The sequence below is a fragment of the Nuphar pumila genome, chromosome 7 (assembly GCF_984573655.1).
Source record: "Nuphar pumila chromosome 7, dmNupPumi1.hap1.1, whole genome shotgun sequence".
In the NCBI taxonomy this organism is placed as follows: domain Eukaryota; kingdom Viridiplantae; phylum Streptophyta; class Magnoliopsida; order Nymphaeales; family Nymphaeaceae; genus Nuphar; species Nuphar pumila.
Window position 1 is genome coordinate 123531677 of NC_143255.1, and position 23124 is coordinate 123554800.

At 39.0% G+C, this 23124-nt stretch overlaps 1 pseudogene; it reads right to left on the bottom strand.

The window, feature by feature from the left end:
* Nucleotides 1-7823: 7823 nt before the first annotated feature.
* Nucleotides 7824-9366, bottom strand: LOC149833297 (UDP-glycosyltransferase 75C1 pseudogene; annotated as a pseudogene).
* Between the last annotated feature and the right edge of the window lie 13758 nt (nucleotides 9367-23124).

Below are 23124 nucleotides of genomic sequence, written 5' to 3' on the forward strand. Positions count from 1 at the left end.
ATGAATCAATGTGCATAACTCCTTCAGTGTGAGGTTGCAAATTCTTGATTAGTCTCACTCTAATGAAGATTCACACTTCCTAGACACAACAGAGGGAGGAAAAAAACAAAAAAGAAAAGAGAAAAGAGAGAGAGGGAGAGAAAAGAGAAGAGAGAGAAAGTTAAAAAATCTAAAGGAATCCCAAGGAGGTGTGGGGGCGTGAGCCCCTCTTGGCCCTTTTTATATTTCTTCCCCTCATTTTCAACCTTCCAAATCCTTCTAAGTTTTCAGCCCTAACTTTTCCAAATTCATTTTACAAGTTTTCTAAATTATCTCTCCTTTATTTTTTTAATTCTACTTACTATATTACATAACTATATATTAAATTTTATATAGCCACATTAGGTAGCTACATAATGTATATCACAAAGTCTAAGTAAGCACATGGTGTCCACAAGCATGGGACGCACCCCTCTTGTGTTGTCACACCTCCTAAATACCAATCCATATAGTTTAGATCCTAGTACAAACTTATTTGGTAAGTTTTGACTTTTAATTTTTTTTCTTTTATTTTTATTTTTATTTTTATTTTTTTATATTTTTATTGCCTATTATTCCTACCATGAAAGCCTTCTAGGATGTGATGTCTCACCCTAGAGGATGTCCTTTTTAAGTCTGAAATTCTACACATGTTTCCTTGTGTTGGTTTTTGGTAAGTTTTAAAATTTTATTTCTTTATTTTTTTCTTTTATTTTATTTTTATGAAACTTTTGAAATATTATTTTCTAAGATTTTAACTTACAAATTTTCAAACTAAATTTTAGCATGAGATGCTACATAGGATGGGCCCACATATATAGGGGGACACCCACCCTATAAACCTCTACCATTTTATGAAACTTAATTAATTTAAGTTTTTTATTTCATGAAATCTTTATTTAATATTTTATATTATTTTAGAATTTAAATTTCAAATTCATCCAAAACCAAATTCTAATTTCATACAATTACATTACATGGATATCAAATTAAACCTAAATTTATCTGAAATCATATTTGACTTTATTTCGACAAAATTTGTCAATTATTCTATTAAAATTTAAATTTTTTAAGTTAAATTTTGAATGCAAATTTCACTAAAATCAACTTTAATTCTTTAAAAAAGATCTTTTAAAGTTTAACTTAAACTAAATTGTTGTTTTACATTTCTTTCTCATAAAAATCTTTATCAATATTATTTTAAATGTTTTAAAAAATCACAAGTGTTATAGTATGTGCGGCAATAACTAATTTCTTTAAGACTTAAAATTTCTCCAATGTATCAATCATGCCAATATCTTTTTTATTCTGAAAGTGGAAAGGAAAAAAAAGCTCAACCAGTACAAACCTGTCAGTTTGTGCAACATTATGTACAAGATTATTACCAAAATTATTATGAACATACAAGGGGTTCTTGAAAGAATCATAAGCAATATTTTTGAATGAGAGATCAATTCAAGAAAGCATTCTCCTAGTCCATGAAATGATAGACCCCATGACAACAGAAAATAAGAAAAATGTTATGTTTAAAACTGACTTGGTGAAAGTGTGCGACAAGATAGATGAGAATTTTCTATAAAACATGCTTAAAAAATTCAAGGTTAATAAAAAATGGGTTGAGATCATTATGCAATGTGTTAGAAGTCCCTAGTTTGCAGTCATTATTAATGGTGAAGCAAGTACTTTGTTCCCTATCAAGGATCCTATGTCCCTATACTTATTCCTGATGGTTATGAAAAGATTGACCCAATACATGAATAAGGAAGTGAGGACAAGCCGATTAGCCCCTATGAAATTTAGAAGTTTCACATGTTACCATAGCTTATGTGCAAATGATGCTCTTTTCTTCATACAGGACAAGAGGCAATTTATTCGGCATTTCCAATCCTTAATGGAAAAGTTCAAACAACAATTGGGCCTTCAAATCAATAAAAAAAATTGCTCTTTGTTCATTTCAATTTAACCCTTGCTTGGGTCACCCAAATTTAAAGGTGGATGGGTTGGTAGGCCAAAATACTACATGTTACTTATTTGGGGCTCCCACTCTTCAGAGGAATGTTAAAAAAGGGCATGTGTGGGAAGTTAATTGATAAATTTAGAGCCCGAGTAGAATCATGGCATGATCAACTTCTAGCATTGGCAGCGAGAACTATTCTTATTCGGTTTGTCCTTAGCTCATTTGTGATCTTTTGGATGAGCTATTTTTGTTGCCTACCTCGACTACTAGAGAACTCGAGAAGATCATTCACAACTTTCTTTGGAATGATCATGAGAGTCGCAGACATCATCACCTGATAAATTGGGAGTAGGTATGTATACTCAAGTAGGAAGGGGGTTTCGGCATTAGAAGCGTCGAGGATACTAATAGAGCAACTTTAGCTAAGCTAGCTTGGAAATTTTGTCAGAATACCAACAGTCCATGGGTTGAATTGATAAACACCAACTGCATGCAAAAAGAATCAATGAGAGAGAGAGAGAGATAAGAAATTCTCAAAATAGCATAAGAATCGTAAAATCAAAAAAGTTGTCTTGATTTCTACGGTAAATCACTACTCTCTTATCTCATTTCTACTGTAAATCACTACTCTCTTATCTGATTTATATTCTAAATCGCTACTCTCTGATCTAATTTTTATTATAAATCGCTACTCTCTGTCTACTCAGTTTGACGCTGTCATCATTATCTCTTTTGTAAATCGTTATTCTTTGTCTACTAAGTTTGATACTTGCACCTTGATATCATGATGAACAATAGATAAAATGTTGATTCCTCTAATAGTTTAACTATTTCTCATGAGCAACCGATGACAAAGTGTGCTCTGACGACAATAGACGATAGTAAAAGGTGCTCCGACGGCAGCAGACGATGGCAAAGGATACTTCGACGGCTGCAAACAATGACAAAGTGTGCTCTGACAACAACATACGATGGTAAAGAGTGTGTCGTCAAAGAGAGCTCCTATTACAGCAGATGGTGCATTGTCAAAGGGTGATGTGAAATGTTTAGGGCAAAATATTGCGAAGTGTTTTTGTTACAACAAAGGAGTTTACTGCTTAGGGAGAAAATAGAATGTTTGAACTTTAAAGAGTTAAGATCATCCTTCCTTTTCTAGATGGAGGATATTTTTGTTCTTTCCTAAAATCATTGTTTCATGATGAAAATGGCGAGAAAGGATATTTAAGTCTTTGCAACCGCACTGAACTTCAATGTTGACTGATGCCAACACACACAGAGATACGAGCCCCATGTGCTTGCATAGATGATGCTCATTCAGACTCCCAAAGACGCACCTGCGTGGGGGGGACATATAATGTGCTTCGCTCTCATATATATAGGCAATAGATAGGAAATTGCTTACTCAAATCTGTTCTAAGAAGTTAGGGTTTCAATCGTGAATTTTGCAAACAAGCATAAGAATAAGAGGAACATTTGTTCCTTCATTGCCAATGGATGGTTTAGATTTGGAGAAGAGCAACCAACCTTTTTCTAATAAACTAAAGACCTGCAGTTAGTGTGAAGTCGGGTTTAGAAAGATGGTCAGGGAATAAATTTAAAAGAAAAGGGTCAAGGAAAGTTGAGACATAACCTTTCATGTTGTAATATGGCATATATGAAAAAAGATGGAATGAAGCTATCATTGGGGATAAAGGTACGTAAATCTAAACAGCAGAAGACCACATATGTAATCTTTGGTGTGCGAGAACAAGTCATGTACATTTTTGAAAATTCATCCTATCTGATGACGTTTAATTGAATGTTTATAGACATCTTTTATAGTATAATTATGAGAGAGACAAAGTTAGCTTTAATCACTGTAAAACTGAAGGGGCAAACAACAAGAATTAGAAAGATCATCCCCTGACTCGAGTAGTCCACCCAACCCCAGCTTGGAGAGGGTGGTGTATGTTCGCCCCCGATGATTCACTGAATCCCACGTCTGTGTTCGGGGCTTTGAATGAGCACCACATATACAAGCACATGGGGCTTGTATTCCCGTGTATGTTGACATAACTTTGCATCGGACTCTGGTGTTGTTGCAAAGACTTAAGTACCCTTTCTTGCTATTCTTCTCATAAAGTGATGGTTTGAGAAAATGACAAAAATGCCCTTCATTCAAAAAAGAAAAAACAAACAGTTCAAAAAAAGGACAAACATGTCCTCCATCCAGAAAGTCGAGGATGATGTTGACTCTTCAAAGTCTTCTTCTTTTTTTGTTCAAAAAAAGGACAAACATGTCTTCTTCTTCTTTCTTTGTAAAACACTGTAAAACCCTCTCTCTCTCTAGAGAAGAAATCAAGGAAAACAAAGAGTTCTTCCTGGAGAAGGCCATGAACATCAACCGTCTCACTCTCACTCTCTTCTCTCTCTACTTTTGTGCACATCCAACAGACGATCCTACATTGCTCCATCGTCATCTTCTTCTTCTTCCTTCTTCGTAAAACACTGTAAAACCCTCTCTCTCTCTAGAGAAGAAATCAAGGGAGGTAAAGGGTTCCTCCTGGAGAAGGCCATGAACACCAACCCTCTTACTCTCTCTCCCTTCTCTCTCTACTTATGTGCCTGATTTAGAGTTTTTGCCCTTACAGGAGGGGGGTCCGGGGGTTCATCCCAGCGTGGGTAGCATCATTCAACTAAATGAGTTGTAGATCCTGATTCAGAGTTTTTACCCTTATAGGAGAGGGGTCTGGGGGCTCCTCCCAACGTGGGTAGCATCATTCAACTTGAAGAGTTGTGGAGTCTGATTCAAATTTTTTACCCATTCATATTTTAAGGCATTAGATCTCATGTTTGAACATCCACGCATGTGCAGTTTGCTTTCATCATGTTCAATTGCTTTCTAGATTATACTTTGAAATTCTTGTGCATTTTAGATCTATCGATTTATATGTAACCAGAGCTCATTTTAATCTGAAATTTTTACTGCAACTTCATGCATATGTCTTCATGCTCTCCACCAAAAATCAGATCATTCTAAGTTTGTTTGACTCACTTTAAAAATCGAGATTTAAAACCTGTTATTTTGCACCGTCAGGATTTTAGCAGAATCAGGACCAACTTGCGGAAGTGATTTCTCCCTAACCAGAGATGATCTTTCCGATCCGTAAAAAGGGTTGTTTTCTAAATTGAATCTAGTTTGTTCATACCAAATTTCAGCGATTTCTATGGCGTTTTTGTACCAGTTTTGGGTCAAAAACCATAACCCTGCCACCCTATGTCATTTTAATGGCTCATATTTTGATCTATTTTGTTTGAATTTTATTTTCCTAATGGAAGATCATTTTTCAATTCTGTAAAACGGGTTCTCTTCGTTTATGTGTCTAGTTCATCCCTGTAAATTTTCATAATTTTTCATTTTCAATTATTATTTTATTTTGATTAAATACCAGAACCTTATATCCAGATTTTATAAATGTTCTGATTTTGGCCCTCATATCATGACTGTTGTAGCACTTCTTCAACAAATCGTTATTTGATTGGCAATATTCTTCAGCAAATTATTGTTATGATTTTCTTGAGTCTCTAATGAGTCTCTACTATGATTTGTAGTATTTTTGGGTCTCCAACGAGCCTCACAATGATTTATAGTATTGTTCGATCTTTTAACTATGATTTATAGTGTTTTGGGGTCTCCAACGAGCACTATAAATCATAGTTAAAAGATCGAACAACACTATAAATCATTGTGAGGCTCGTTGGAGACCCAAAAATACTACAAATCATAGTAGAGACTCATTAGAGACTCAAAAAAATCATAACAATAATTTGCTGAAGAATATTGTCAATCAAATAACGATTTGTTGAAGAAGTGCTACAACAGTCATGATATGGGGGCCAAAATCAGAACATTTATAAAATCTGGATACAAGGTTCTGGTATTTAATCAAAATAAAATAGTAATTGACCATGAAAAATTCTGAAAATTTACAGGGATGAACTAGACACATAAACGAAGAGAACCCGTTTTACAGAATTGAAAAATGATCTTCCATTAGGAAAATAAAATTCAAACAAAATGGATCAAAATCTGAGCCGTTAAAATGACACAGGGTGGCAGGGTTATGGTTTTTTACCCGAAACTGGTACGAAAACACCATAAAAATCGCTGAAATTTGGTATGAACAAACTAGATTCAATTTAGAAAACAACTTTTTTTATAGATCGAAAAGATCATCTCTGGTTAGGGAGAAATCACTTCCGCAAGTTGATCCTGATTCTGCTAAAATCCTGAGGGTGCAAAATAACAGGTTTTGAATCTTGATTTTTAAAGTGGGTCAAACAAACTCAGAATGATCTGATTTTTGGTGGAGAGCATGAAAACATATGCATGAAGTTGCAGTAAAAATTTCAGATTAAAATAAGATCTGGTTACATACAAATCGATAGATCTAAAATACACAAGAATTCAAAGTATAATCTAGAAAGCAACTGAACATGATGAAAGCAAACTGCACATGCGTGGATGTTCAAAAATGAGATCTAATGCCTTAAAATATGAATGGATAAAAACTTTGAATCAGACTCCACAACTCTTCAAGTTGAATGATGCTACCCACGCTGGGAGGAGCCCCCAAACCCCCCTCTTGTAAGGGCAAAAACTCTAAATCAGGTTCCACAACTCATCAAGTTGAACGATGCTACAGTTAGTGTGCATGTCAGTCGGTGTTTGATCGAGAAATGTTGGATCGTTTGTTGGATGTGTACAGAAGTAGAGAGAGAAGGGAGAGAGAGTGAGATGAGGTTTTACCTCTCTCTTGTAAGGGTAAAAACTCTGAATCAGGATCTACAACTCATTTAGTTGAATAATGATACCCACGCTGGGAGGAGCCCCCAAACCCTCCTCCTGTAAGGGTAAAAACTCTGAATCAGGCTTCACAAGAGTCAATGTATAGGTCAGTCGGTGCTTGATGGAACAATGTATGATCTTCTAATGGATGTGCACAGAAGCAGAAATAGAATGGAGAGAGAGTGTGAGAGGGTTGATGTTCATGGCCTCCTCCAGTGGAGATTTCTTTCTCGGATAATCCTGCAGTGCAGAGACTGGGTCTTAAATAATCATCTTCGGGGCACTTAAGTCTTTACAACCACTCCTATTCAAGAACCGTCATTTTTTTTTGCACCAATGGAGGAGAGGGTACTTAAGTCTTTGCAATCTTATCAAACTCCAACGCTAATTAATGCTGACAAACATGAGGATACGAGACGCACATGCTTACATACGTGGTGCTCTTTGGGACCCCCGATCATGAGATGTAGCTAACTGCCCTGTTGGGGGGGGACATATAACCTGCTTTGCCAGCTTGACTATAAAAACCAAAATTGTTGATATCATATGGGGTAGTTGAGCTTAGCAGCCTTTGCCTAATTAATCATGGTCGTTGGAAAGTTTCCATCTTTCATTCAAAGATAATAATTATAATAATAATAATAATAAAGAAGTTTCTTTTCATTTTTTGACTATTCACTTATTTTGTACGGGCTGTTGACTTTTGGACTCTTTAAAAACTTAATTACTTGTAATAAATCACATTATTCGAAACAAGTTTCTTACTAAACAAACCATGTAGATGACATGTGTAACATTTGATCTATAAAAAAAATGAATTCTACTCATCATTTTGGTAGCTTCATTTATTAGTAGCCAATATTAATCCTATAAGAAAATATGTCTAAAACTTTGGCCAACAAAAATTAGAAGTACAACTACATCCTGTCCTCGTACGTCTTGCATGATGCCTTTCCTTTAGACCATCCAAAGGCCGTCGATCAGGATAAAGTTGGACGAATCCGACGGCCAACATCGCACTTTCATGCAAACACGATTCAATAAATAAATTCACTGTTCTTCCATCTTTTTATCTTCTTCACTTAACAATTTGAGGTTGTCAATGAACGCACGAATATTCAGATCCGACGACCCACCTTCGTTAGCAGCTTCCCTAGCCAAGTCCCTCCACCTCAGGGCATTCTTCCTCATCTCCTTCCCACCCTCTTCTTCCATCACGAGACTCACACACTTCTTTAGCTCCTCTCTACTCATCACTCCATCCTCATTCCTTCTCGCACGAACGCCAATCCTCCACACGTGCTCCACCAACTTGGCATTGGTTGGTTGGTCACTCCACTGAGGAAAGCAGACCATTGGCTTCCCATTCACCAAACCCTCCAACGTTGAGTTCCAGCCTGAGTGAGTCACAAAACACCCCACAGAAGGGTGAGCTAATACTTCTACTTGGGAACACCACTTCAATACAAGCCCCCTCTCCTTCACCACCTCATCGAAGCCGCTGGGAAAACCACTGTAGTTTTCCGGCGGCCGCACCACCCATATGAAGTAGTGCCCGGATTCCGATAGCCCGGCCGCGATCTCGTCGATCTGCGTTTGCGATGGCACGGCTAAGCTACCGAAAGAGATATAAAGCACCGAAGATGCTGGCTTGGTGTCCAACCAGTGTATGATATCGTTGCCGGATTTACCATTGCCATCTGAAGCTTGGCTGAGTAGGTCTCCACCAAATGCAGTGTCCTTAGAGTTGTTGTTCTTGTCTAGAAAAGCCAACGGGATCAGCGGCCCGACTCCGATGAGATTGATGTTCAAATCTTTCATTGATGATACGACGGTTTCTTCTAGCGCGTCGAAGGAATTCACGAACACCCACTTGGTTTTTGATTCATCAACGGCGCGAAACATTCTAGAAAGTGTTGGGATGCTTAGAGGGTAAGGATTACCCGGCAAGAGGAAAGAAGGGAGATCATCGGCGACAAGAGAAGGTAGGCCAGGAAGCTGGATTTCATGAGAGAGGTGGAAAGATTTCACTATATAATGGTAGTATATGGATAACACTGAAGATGGCTGTATCCATTGCAGAGCCGATGGCACGCCGAGGTTGGTGGCGACTCCGGCAACCCACGGGAGGAGAAAATTGTAGATGATGCAGGAGATCGGGCGGCCGGAGACGGCAAAAGAGCGGATGAGAGCCGCAAGCGAGGCCGAGCCATGGTGCTCGAGCCGCACTGGGTACATGGAATCGTTGATGTCGACCATCGGAGCGGATTCGTCACTGTCAGAGATGGTGGCGAAGGAAATTTCAGTATTGGTGGTGGTGGTGGAGATGCGGTTGTAGGCCTTGGTGGTGGTGACAAAGGTGGCGTCAACCCCGCGTTGGGAGAGGAGTTTGGCGAATTGGAGGGTGGGGTTTATGTGGCCTTGAGCAGGGAAGGAGACGAGGAGGACGTGGGGCTTCATGGTGTGCTTGTGTTGTTGAACTTTGGCTTCTCCTGTGAACCGTATCTAAGATCTCCCTTCTCTTTCCTGTATGATTTCTTCTCTGTGATGGTCTCTCCTCTTCTTTTTGGTAGCCTTTGGCGTGTGTCCTTGGTATTTATAGACCAAAAGAACGGGGACAGCTGAAGACCCAAGAGAAAACCCTCCCAATTCCCGCCCTAAATTCTACAGAGAATTGCGTCCTTGTTTGGCTAATAGGAAGGAAGTCCACGGAGCACATGGACAGTGAGCGGCTGTTCGCCACGTGTCCAAGCCTTGAGGTTTGGGAAACGTAGGGACAATGGGGAAGATGTTTCCCATTTTACCCTTTTAAATACGAAAAAAAGAAAAGTGGGCTCCTCATGGTGGATCACGATCTTCGCTGACTGCCGCCTGCCGGCCCACTGCCCCTCGTGGTGCACATTTTTTTGGGTATTCTTTTATGCTTTAACAGTTTTTTTTTTTTTTTTTTAAGGGTAAAATGGGAAAACATTGCTCCCATTGTCCCCGACGTTTCTCCAACCTCAAGACTTGGACACGTGGGGAGCGGCTATATGCGAGGCTCCCTTGTACCGGACTCTGAGCACTCTAACGTTGCTTCTGAACCAAACACCCATTTTACTTTGGTTATCTCCTCTTCTCTACAGAACGAGGGGGATTCGTTGTTGAGTTGATTTGTTCGAGGGTTGAGGCACAACGACGAACGTTGCCAGATCTTTGAAGATATTGCGCGATATTTTTTTTTTTCGAAAATATCATGATGTTATCACGCTATTTATGCTCTTACAAATTTCCTGTTTTAGTTTATGTTACATTTATGCTCTAAAGCCGTTCATCCATGTGATGGACGGCCGGCAGAACACCATCAAGTTTGCTTTTGTTTCATTCATTTATTCATTTTTTTTTCCACTAAAGATGCTGCTCATCTAACACTTGAATGGCTCTCGAAGATTTTATGGGGTTCATCTCTAACAAACAACATATCCATCGATGGTGTTCGTGCTGCGCCTCATCAAATGGATGAACGGCATCCAATGGCAGCTCTTCTTAATGATCAAAGCACTATCAGAGCAAACTTTGATTTAATTAATGCCCTCTCGAATTTAACCAGGACAGTAAAAATCACGTTACCTCTAACAAACTAAAGACTTTACCACATGGCTTTCAGAGGTGGGGCAGCTTAAGCAGGGTGGCTGTGGGACTTTACCTGAGGGTTTTATTTTTTTGGCTTTCACTAGGTTTTTTGTCATAAAAAAAAGAAGAAGCAAAGTTCAAAGTCAAAAGTTGTCAATCTAGCTTCTGAGCTGTCATCACGGGGAGTATTTTGTAGACGCACATGTTGGATATTTTGGGTTACGGGTTCAATCCAAAGTCTGGCCCGGTTTGACACCATCTTAGTGGGTCACGTAAGTGGCTGAATAATGAAGATAGTGTGTGGGAGTTACGTGAATATGAAGAGACCACATTCACGTAACTGCCCAATTCCTCCATTATATAAGGGGGTTAGGGGTTACGAAGATGATAAGAATTCATAGCCATGTCCTGTCCAAAATCAGTTCTGCATTCAGATTTAGCAGAATAGGGTCCTGCTCACCGTCGACATTAGACCTGGGCTCATTGTGGGCGTCGACTGGCTAAGGAGAACGTCGAACTACCTACACGGACAATGGCGAATCCAGGTACGCTCCCTGTCATCTTGTTTTTACAGGGTTTCGCCCAACATTGGGTTATGGGCCCACTAGCCATGCATTTTCCGGTGCGCGTGGCCGTGTAGGCCGTTTCGGCGTTTACGGCATCGGTGGAGTCGTCGTGGGGCAACATTCATCGGTAAGCGGCTGATCATATCCTTATAAAAGAAAAAGAAAGGATGATCAAAATATACTTGTGGCCGTCGGGCTGCAGGGATGATCCGCTGTTGCCGGGATGGTTGTTGGAACCATCGCCTGAAATTTCCCCGTAGCCATCGGGCGGGTTGCTTTTCGCTGGAGTGCTGCCGGTGACAGCGACGGTCATGTCGGCGCCATTGATAGCCCCACCTCATCGCCGAAGAAGCCTGTAAACTGGCGACAAAAAAAAAATTAAACCCTTACCTGTTGCCGGAGGGGGCTGTTTTCGCCGGGGGAAAAGGATCGTCGTGGGGCGATTTGCCGACAAGGGCTGACATTGGTCGGCGGCAGCCTTGCTGGCACTGTCGGGGCTGCCGTCGGACCGGCAGGCGGTGCCGGTCTTCTGTCATTGAACTGCAGAGCGTCGCTGTGGGGCGACGTCATTTACCTGGGGCGGGGAGGCTGTCGCCAGACCGGCGTCACCGTGGGGTGACGCAGGTCACCGGCAACCGACGCCGGTCGCCGTGACGGCGATGTGGGTCATCGTGGAACCGAAAACCCCCTTTTCGGTTTCCCTAAAAATTAAACAGAAACCCATCGGGTTTCTGTTTCAAATTTTTATCTGGGTGCCCGGATCGGGTCTGGCGAGGAGACCCGATGACAGAACCGATCCAAACCCTTTTGGGTGGATCGGGTATGCTGTTTCACTTTTTGGATATGACCCGGAGCCATAAAGGTACTGGGTCTGGGTCTGATCCGGAAAGAATCAGGTCTTTCTCTCGGATTGGGTTTGACCCGGGTCCATTTAGGACCGGGTCTAACCCGGTCTGATTTTGGATCGGGTCCGATCCAGACCCATTAAGAGTCGGGTCGTACCCGGGTCCATGAAGGACCGGGTCGTACCTGGGGTCCGTTTCGGACCGGGTCGAACCTGGGTCCATGAAGGACCGGGACGAACCCGGTATCCGGTTTGGACCGGGTCATACCCGGGTCCATTTAGGACCGGGTCTGTTTTGGACCGGGTCATACCCGGGTCCATTTAGGACCGGGTCTGTTTTGGACCGGGTCCGACTCGGGCCTGTTTCGGACCGGGTCTAACCCGGGTTCTGTTCGGGCCGGGTCTGATCCGTATTTAGTAAGGGTCGGGTCAGACCCGGATCCCATTTAAACCGGATCAGATCCATGTAAAGCAGGATCCAAACACTATTGAGACTGAATCGGATCAGGAACTTGATCTGACCCTTTCCAGAACCGGTTCGGAGCCATTTTTGACCAGTTCTTTCCAGTTTTTCACCGGTTCGGGATGCTGAGACCCTGTTTTCTTAAATATAAAGAAATACAGGGATTTTGGCATACAGTCATAGGGTTTTATGAACTTTTGTTCATATTAAGTATCGGTTTATAAGGTTTAAAACCGGTTCAGACCCTTAGATGACCGTTTCGGGGCGGTTTCATACCGGTTTAGAGTGATTTCTAGACCGGTTCCTACTTGAAGACCCTGGGTTTTACCCATATGGGCATGTTTTTGTTATTTTTCATGCTTTATAAAGTATTTATTTTGAATAATGCATAACTTATGCATGTTAATTCATGTATTTAGTGTTGGTTAAGTTGTGCATGATAATTTTAAGCATGAATTGTAACTAAATTTATGAAAATTAGTTTATGCATTTTGTTGAAGTATGAACTGATATTATGTCATGTATATACATGCATTAAAATGTGTGCATGGGCGTGCTCCATAATACGAATAGATTTTTTCGGTAAAAGATCTTGATTGACCGATTCGTGTAATCACCAAAGTGATCTGAGTCGTGTTAATTAAGGATTCTTTGGACCGTATTAAAATTCGTAATTATGATTGTGTGTGAATTTATGAAACATCGATTCTACCCAAAGGTAGGTCGTTGTATTCCAAATTTACACAGGGTGTGATAGTAGATGTGCATTGCGGCCCATGAAGCATGTTCGTACCCAAAGGTACAGTGCTGAATTTCCTCTGGATTCATGATCTACTAGTTTCACCAACTGAAGTTAATTTCTTGAGAATTGAAGAGACGAAGCAATTATGAGTATTGTCGTTTTCACCAAAGTGAAACGATAATGGCTCAACTATGCTTGTCTCAGAAAAGGTGAAAAATAAAGGGTCTCACTTTTACCTTTTCAACACGAGTCTCGTCTGAGCAATAATAGTAATGTCTTTCCGTTTTTCGTTCCTTGATTTATCAGGTTCCTTCCATATCGACGGTTCTAGTAGTATCCCTATCTTAGACGGATCAAATTTTTTGATTGAAAAGAAATCGTGTTATTTACTTTGAGCTATATGGATTTAGATCTGGCCCTTAGAATTGACGAACCTTCCACTCTTACAGAATAGAGCACAGCCGATCAGAAGGTTGCCTTTGAGAAGTAGGAGCGCTCGAACAGACTTAGCATGTTGCTTTTACAATCTCGAGTGGCTAAGAATATTTGAGGCGTCATTCCTCATTGTAGGATGGTTAAGGAATTTCTGGGAGTCATTGAGGCTCAATTTGTCACTTCTAATAAGGCAAGGGCCAGTACCCTCATGTTCAAATTGGTGTCTATGAAATATGCTGGTGACAGTCACATCCGACAGCATATTTTGGAAATGAGGAATATTGCGACTCAACTGAATGACATGAAGTTCGCCATCTCTGACTCTTTTTTAGTCCATCTGATCTTAACCTCGTTACCTACTGAGTATGGACCCTTTAAAATCTCCTACAACACACATAATGATGAGTGGTCTTTTAATGACCTCTTGAGTAAGTGTGTTGAGGAAGATGAGAGATTAAAGGGTGAGAGGGTGCTTAGTGCACATATGGCCTCTCATAAGGATAAACAGAGGTCGAGGTCAAAGAAAAGCTCCTTCAAAAGAAAGAATCAGAAAAGAGTCACTGGAGAGAGTTCAAACTCTCAGGCGAAAGCCAAATCCCAGTTAGGTGGCCCTTCTATAAAGTGTTTCTTCTGTAAAAAGAAAGGGCATAAGAAGGTGGACTGTTTGAAGTTCAAGAAGTGGCTCAAAAATAAGGGTAATAAGTCATTCGTTTCTCATGAGTGCAATCTTATTCATGTTTCATTGCATAGTTGGTGGATTGATTCTGGTGCCACGGTGCACATTGTCAACTCTTTGCAGGCATTTTTGAACAAAACGGAACCAACGGAGCATGAAAGATGCATCTTCTCAGGAAATAAGATGCGTTCGCATGTCAAGAACGTTGGGGCCTGCAGAATTGTGTTGAAGTCAAGATTCATGTTGGATTTGGTCGATACATTTTATGTTTCATCTTATAGTCGGAACCTAATTTCAATTTCAAGACTTGACAAGTTTGGTTTTGTTTTTAAATTTGAAAAATCTGAACTTATTATTATGAAAAATTCAATGAATATAGGTTCTGCATATATGTGTGATGGTTTGTATCGATTAAAAACCAAACTCAAAATTCAAAAATCTCACTCTATTGAAAACATAATGATTGGCAATAAACGTGGTCTAAAGGATGATCAATCATATTTGCTTTGGCATCGAAGATTAGGTCATATCTCGAAAGAGAGAGTCCAAAGACTCATAAAAGAGGGAATCCTTTGATCCCTTGATTTTACGAATATAGAACCATGTGTTGACTGCATAAAGGCTAAGCAGTCTAACACATATAAGAAAGATGACAGACGTAGCAATGGAAAGTTAGAAATAGTGCATACGGATGTCTGCGGCCCTTTTTCACCGTGTTATACGGGTGAAAAATATTTTGTCACCTTTATAGACGATTACTCACGGTATATGTATCTTTACTTATTATATGAAAAATCTGAAGTCTTTGAGGTTTTTAAGGACTTCAAGAAAGAAGTAGAGAAACAAACCGGTGAAGTTATTAAGGTTGTTAGGTCAGATAGAGGTGACGAATATTATGGTCGTTTCACAGAGATGGGACAAAAGGAAGGTTCATTAGCGTGGTTTCTAAAAGAGGAAGGCATTGTACCTCAGTATACCATGCCTGGTAGTGCTTACCAGAATGGTGTAGCTGAAAGGAGAAACCGTACGCTTAAAGAAATGGTTCGAGCGATGTTGAATCACTCAAACCTTCCTTTGACCTTGTAGGGTGAAGCTCTTAGGACTGCAGTGCATATTTTGAATAAGGTTCCTACGAAGGCTGTTCAAAAGACTCCTTACGAGTTATGGACAGGTAGAAAACCTTCTTTGTCATATATGCACATATGGGGATGTCCAGCAGAAGCTAAATTGTATAACCCACATATAAAAGCTTTTGATCCTAGGACAACTAGTGGTTTCTTCATTGGTTATCCAGAAAGATCGAAAGGCTTTAGGTTTTTTTGTCCATCTCATACACCACAAATAGTGGAAACAGATAAAGCAAGATTTCTTGAAAATGGTTCTGTTGGAATAGATGCATCTCAAAATATTAATTTTGAGGAAATGCAGGATTCAGGTTCTACACCTGCTGAGGATAATGACCCGATTTTCTCTATCATTGTTCATTCGAGTAATGTAAGAGAAAGTCCAGTCAATGAACATCAATCCCAACTAGATCCGGTTGTTGATGAGGATACACAACAACAACAGGATACAGAGGCTCATTTTGAACCACCTGTAGCACCTGTATGGAGGTCCACCAGAATTAGAAAATCTGCTATCCATTCGGTCTATGTGGTGTATTTACAAGAGTCAAATGATTTCATAGACATTGATGAAGATCCCTTCACATTTGCAGAAGCCATTGAAAGTGAAAGATCAACACATTGGATCAATGTCATGAAAGAAGAGCTTGACTCTATGGCAAAGAACCAAGTGTGGGATCTTGTACCTCGACCTGATGGAGTTAGACTTGTTGGTTGTAAATGGGTTTATAAAACCAAAACAGACTCTAAAGGTCATGTGGAGAGGTACAAGGCTAGGCTTGTTGCAAGAGGTTTCACACAGATAGAGGGCATTGATTATAATGAGACTTTTTCTCTTGTCTCAACTAAAGAATCATTAAGGATAATCATGGCCCTCATAGCTCATTTTGATTTAGAGCTACATCAGATGGATGTGAAAACTGCTTTCCTGAATGGGGATCTGGATGAGGAGGTATACATGCAACAACCTCCTGGTTTCAGTAAAGATGACTCAAATAACTTAGTTTGCAAATTGAATAAGTCAATTTATGGACTTAAACAGGCCTCCCACCAGTGGTATAAGAAGTTCAATCAGGTAATTATGAACTTTGGATTCACTGAAAACATTGTTGATCAATGTATTTACATTAAGACTAGTGGGAGTAAGTTCATAATTTTGGTTTTATATGTTGACGATATTCTTCTTGCAACTAATGATTTGAGTCTTTTACATGAAACAAAAGAATTTCTTTCTTCTCATTTCGATATGAAAGACATGGGTGAGGCCACTTATGTCCTTGGAATCGAGATCCGTCGTAACATAACTAAGGGTGTCCTTGTCATATCTCAGAAATCCTATATCCTTAAGGTTCTTAAAAGATATGGGATGGAAAATTGTTCTCCTAGTTCGGCACCTATAGTGAAAGGGGATAAATTGAACTTGAAGGACTGTCCTCAGGATGATATTGCGAAGGCTCAGATGGATGTTGTCCCATATGCCTCGACAGTTGGGAGTTTACAGTACGCACTGACTTGTACTCGACTTGATATAGCATTTGCTATAGGAATGCTTGGTAGATATCAATCAAATCCAGGCATTTCGCACTGGAAGGCAGCGAAGAAGGTCATGTGCTATTTACAAGGAACGAAAGACTATATGTTGATTTACAGGAAAGTTGACCACCTAGAGGTCATTGGATACTCTGATGCGGACTTAGGAGGGTGTATTGACAGTAGAAAATCCACTACTGGATACATTTTCCTTCTACCGAGTGGTGTTGTCTCATGGAGAAACGGAAAGCAGTCTACCACTGTTGTTCATACCATGGAGGCGGAATTTATTGCTCTATACAAGACTTCGTCACAGGCCATTTGGATAAGAAACTTCATTATGAGTCTTGGTATAGTGGACTCTATTGAGAGACCACTAAAGATCTTTTCTGATAATGAAGCAGCTGTGTCCTTTTCAAATAACAACAAGAGCTCAACATCGTGTCGACACATGGAGTTAAAATATTTTGTTGTTAAAGAAAGGACTGAGAATCATCTGATGTGTATTGATACAATTGGGACGAAGGAAATGATTGTGAATCCCCTTACTAAAGGGCTAGCACCGGGATTGTATTCCCAACATGTAAAGGGAATGGGTCTTTTTTATTCCATCTGATATATGACAATACATTATGTAATCACATTTGTGTTTATGTTTTGATTCTCTAAGGTTTTGAGTTATTGTTGATTTTGCATAAAGAATCTCTCATATGGGTTAGAGAGAATAGCAGAATAACAATATTAAAGGACCAATAGAATATGTGAGAGACCAACCTATTCATAAAGGTAATTTTTTTGCATGCCTAAGCACTGAAGGTGAATTGTAGTGTAGTACAAGGAAATATGACATTTCATAATGGGGTGTTTATATCCTTGACTCATACGATTCATCCTTGTGATAAAGGGTGGCATGTGAACCCACATGAAAAATTAAATCGAGATAACGTTATACACCTCGATTTAGTACACTTTTGGTGTCAATGGGTCAAGTGGGAGAATGTTGGACATTTTGGGTTACGGGTCCAACCCACAGTGTGACCCGGTTTGACACCATCTTAGTGGGTCACGTAAGTGGCTGAATAATGGAGATAGTGAGTGGGAGTTATGTGAATGTGGAGAGACCACATTCACGTAACTGTCCCATTCCTCCATTATATAAGGGGGTTAGGGGTTACGAAGATGATGAGAATTCATAGTCATATCCTGCCCAAAATCAGTTCTGCATTCAGATTTAGCAGAATAGGGTCCTGCTCATCGTCGACATTAGGCCTGGGCTCATTGTGGGCGTCGATCGGCTGAGGAGAACGCCAAACTACCTACATGGACAATGGCGAATTCAGGTACGCTCCCTGTCATCTTGTTTTTACAGGGTTTCGCCCAACAACACATCCACCTCTGTGTCTCAATCACATTGAACAAATGCAATGTGCCGATTGCACCTGATCACCATCCATTTGCTGTTGGCCCCCCCTCTAAAAAGTTGTACAACAGAAGATAGCGGGTAACCAGGTGCAGCAGTACATTGCATTTGTGCAATGTGATTGCACGTGATCCTGACTAGCTCCATGGCGTCCGGCAATTGGATTTACCTTCAAGGTACCCATGGGAAGCATTAACCAAATGTTTTATACTTATACTGTGTTACATACTGAAATTATGTTTTCTTAAGTGAATGTTGATTTATTTATTTATTTACAGCCCATGTTGATGATGCGTTTGCACAAATCATCCATGGCTAATCGCCATCTCATAATTGGAAAATGTGTAAGCACAATTCCTTTTGGTTGCTTGCAAATAAACCATGAAGTTTACCCTTTTAGTGCTAAGACAGTAGGCTGATTTTGCTCTTGCACTAACATTTGTTATTGTCGGCAGTGCCACCGTGTTTACAGTGGGACGCCGGGGTGTTGCACAGCCTTAGTCGCCTGCAACAGTAAGAGAGAGAGGGGAAGATAGAGAGTTCCTACTCTCCGTCTCAACCCCAAAATGATGGACTACCTGGGTCTGAACACGCCAGCAGACCAAGTCTGGTTGAAAGGGGTGCTGGAAACTCTCTGTCTTGTCTCTGACAGCATGCCCAACCCGGTTTGGGTAACCAGACTGAGTTGGGTTTGAGAAAAAAAAAACAAGATAGGGACCTACTCGGTCTGGAACACAAATCGGACTAAGTAAGTCGGCCAGACCGCTCAGTCTAGGTGTGACCTAAACCAAGCCAGGTCAACATTAATCTAGACCAACTCAGTATAGGATGCCCTTGACCGAGTCAGAGAGGGTCGGTCAGCCGACTCGGGTTGGATGTAGTCCAGACCGAGTCTCGCAATGAAAATATATATATATAAGACCGACTCGGTCGAGAACAAGTCAGGTCTGTTATTAATAGACCAACTCTGTCTAGACCGAGTAGGCCATGTTTTTAAGAAAAATAATTTATAAAATAAAAATAATAAAAATATGTATATATATAAGAATATATATATGTATGCGGATATATCTATGTATATTAAACGGAGCAAAAGTCGAGACAGTGAATGTCTCAATTTTTCAATACAAGTTGAATATGGGTTTGGATCTGAATTGGATCCAAACTCATATCAGATCTTGTGTACATACAATAAATCCAAAACAAATTTGATTCAGTTGAATTTAGTTCAAACTTAAGTTTTTTCATCGTTGACAAAACACTCATACCAAACCTATTGTGAACAAGGTTTGGATCGGTTGTATCAGATCAAGGATTCAGTCTGGTTTTTGTTCAAAAACTTAAATATCTATATTAGAATAAGATTAGATCTGGATCTAAAACTCAATCAACAAATTCAATTGAATTAAATCTGGACGAGAATAAATATGAATTAGGTGTGGCGGTGTAAAGACAAGATAGAACTCGGCATAAAATGAATTTGAGAAAAAGTTTCACAAGCCTAGGGATGGTCAAAAAGTCAAAAGACCATTTTGCCCTTGATATGCCCGATTAATAGATTTGGCATAACTTTTCACCCAAATATCGGATTCATGTGAATTTTAGATCCTTGAATTCTTCTTTTTAAGTAGGATCCATTAGCATAGGGACATGATGACAAACTCTGAAAAAATAGAGTCAAAGTTTGGCATAAAAGCGTACGGATATTTTTAGAATTTAAAAAAAATGAAACTCTAAATGATGATACAAGATTTTTGTCTATTTCATATCAGAATTTGTGAGAAGACTAAGGTGATTCTTTAGAATTGAAAATTTAAGTTTTTTAAGTAAGTGAACATTTGCAAATTCCTCCTTAGTTAAATAAAATACATGTTGATTAGTTTAGGCATCTTGCAATATAATTTCATGTATTATAAGTATGTTGATGTTATCATGTTTTGAATAAAACAACTGAATAGCATGCTTAGGAATCCATAATTTTGATGTTCAGTATGATGCTTAAAAATATTGATACATATTACATATTCTTTTAACTTATGACATGATTTCAATTATGAATGTATCTTGTATGGAGAAAATCATGACATTGATGCATGTAAAAATATTGCTAGATATTAATGTTTGATTTTGAAAAATGAGAATAGAGTTCTAGAGTTTCATGATAGGACATGTTATGAAAATGTCACGCGTATGCCTTGGAAGGGGCATTGTAAGTGTTGTGACGTAATGAGTTGACTTTGTAATGGGTTGTTATCTTTAGAAATATAATATGTGTTAACATGTTAAAAGTAGTTAGTGAACATACATTAGTTATTGTATAATACACTAACACCAAGAAGTAAAACCTAAAAGAATAATATGTATAAGATAATAATACATAGATGATAAGGAACTCTACTATGAGAGACATGGTCTGCGACATTGTTTAGGGTGTGTGTACCTCATTTGAACCTCAGGATTTGTTCAAAAATTCCTAGGTGACCTTTAGGAGTTGAAAATATTGCCCACTAGACACGTGTGGGATGTAACATGAATCACAAACTTTGGGGGCATGTATAGCTCCTCATACATCTTGGGAGCAAGTATAGCTCATTGTGCACTGTAGGGGCAGGTATAGCCTCTCAAGCTCTTCGACTAGCTATCAATGAGCATTTTTAGGCTTCTAGCTTACAACCAGATAGCGAACTACAGTGATTATGAGTCCATAGTTTAGGCCGGTTTGAAGTATATTGTTGTAAGTGGTTCATATGTCTGACAAAAAATGTAGACTTTGAGTTGTCTACATGGGTTGTTATGCCCAATAAGGCTATTTTCAGAATAGCTGATTAGAGTAGAATGTGAATGTTTATTTTGAGAATGAGGATAAAGAAACAGTAAAGACGAATAAAATTCATAAATAATATGTGTGTTTAATTAGAAAACTAAAGTAAGATTAGGAGTTTAGAGCTCACTAAAGTTGTAACTCTCGTATCTAATTTGTAAATGTGAACTTACTGAGTTGTATACTCACCCCCTCTCTCTTGGATACAATTATAGGTTCGGAGACTGTTGTTAACCGAAGGATTAATTTGATCTTGAACTCAGACTCAACTACTACCAGACTTTTTTACTATTTAGAGTATTTTTCATCTTACATTTTTTTTTCAGTCAGAATATGTAATTTAAATACTTTTTATTGGGATGATAATCATTAAAATTGATGGATGTATGGACCTTACTATCATTAACATTTAAAAAAAAATCTGAGCTTGATTTTGAGATTATTTTGGTAATTTTTTTGGGGGAACTAATGTCCACAAACCTGAGCTCGAGAAGCCCCGGTTTGGGTCGTTACAAATTTTCACTGCACTAAATGTTCAAATGAAATAGAAATGAAAAACAAAAGCTACCAAAATATTGCAACATACAAAGGAAAGTTTAGATTATACCATGAACTATAGGAATTAGTGCTTAAACAGAAAGGAATGGCATGAAGAAAAAAATAAGGTAAATAGAGTGCAACTTGTAAAGATTTACAAAAGAAGACTAGACCTCCGACCATGACAAACCCATAAAGTGAAAGGAAAAATAAACAAAAAAAAAAAAGATGATGGAGGGAAAATAAAAAGTAGCTACCTTCAATACAATGGATGACAAAATATCAATAAAATGAAGAATCATGAACTCTCTCAAATGAATACCTTAAAAATCAGCTTCTTCCTAGACCCACATCATTTTGGAAGGCAAAAACTGAAAAAAATAAGAAGAAATTATAGTGGTTTTTATTCAAAACTTATTATGATATATCACTATATACTTTTTTTTAATTTATAGGTTTTGAAGCAAATGGAGATATATCACTATATATATATAATACTTTATCCGATCGAGGTATGATTTTCTTTCACTCGAACCAAAACCTGGACTTAGTGGCTGGACAGCTCACCAACGTGATTCACACAAAAAAATGTTCCCATCACTAGTGGGTTCTTTACCCACGAATATATATATATATATATATATATATATATATATATATATATATATATATATATATATATATATATATATATATATATATATATATATATATATATATATATATATATTGAAAGGCAAACTAGGGTTAGGCAGACCCCCTAGATAGAGACTAAGAAAATGACTGGATGAGAACCTGCATCATGGCTGTTGGGAGTACTGGCCTTAAAACAACAGGCTTAGCTGCCTTTCCTTACTCATGATGATCAATGCAATGTGGGTATCGTTTTTAATTCACAGCTGTCTTCATCTTTCATTAGAAAAACAAAGTTCTCATCATCTTCTTTTGCACCATGTAACTCACTTTCTTTGTTCTGAACGAGACGTAGCTAAGTCTCTTAGCGTGGGGATGGACAAAACAAGGAACATGTCTCTTTCTTTCACAGATCAAAGCGTCATGGATTACGTATATAGCACCGGGTGTCTAGATATTAGTTTGTAGTCATTATGTGAAGATTGGCTTCTTTTTTGTTGACGTCCTTACAAAATCATTAAGACCACGACACACACATATACGTGTGGATGAAAGTTCTCAAAACGTCCTTAAATCGCTTCAGAAATTCTGAGGAATATCTTCTGTGATGGCCTTGCATCATATAAAGAGGTGTGGATGGAAATTGGTTGGGTTAAGGTAAACCAGCCGGGACTTTTGTTGCCTGGTAGAAGCAGTTGGTGCACGTAGCCTTATGTTGGACCGTTGCAAGTTCGAATTCCAATGGCATGGTTGTATAACTGGTGGGTCTGACTAATCCCAGCTTGCCTGTCAACAAAAAAAAAAAAAGGCGATGCTCATCGGAGCTGGTTCCACTTATCTCTATCATCATGTCCTAATATCATACCCATTATATCTTTAGCACAAGCTGTTCGTCAAATCTGACACTGTAGGACAATT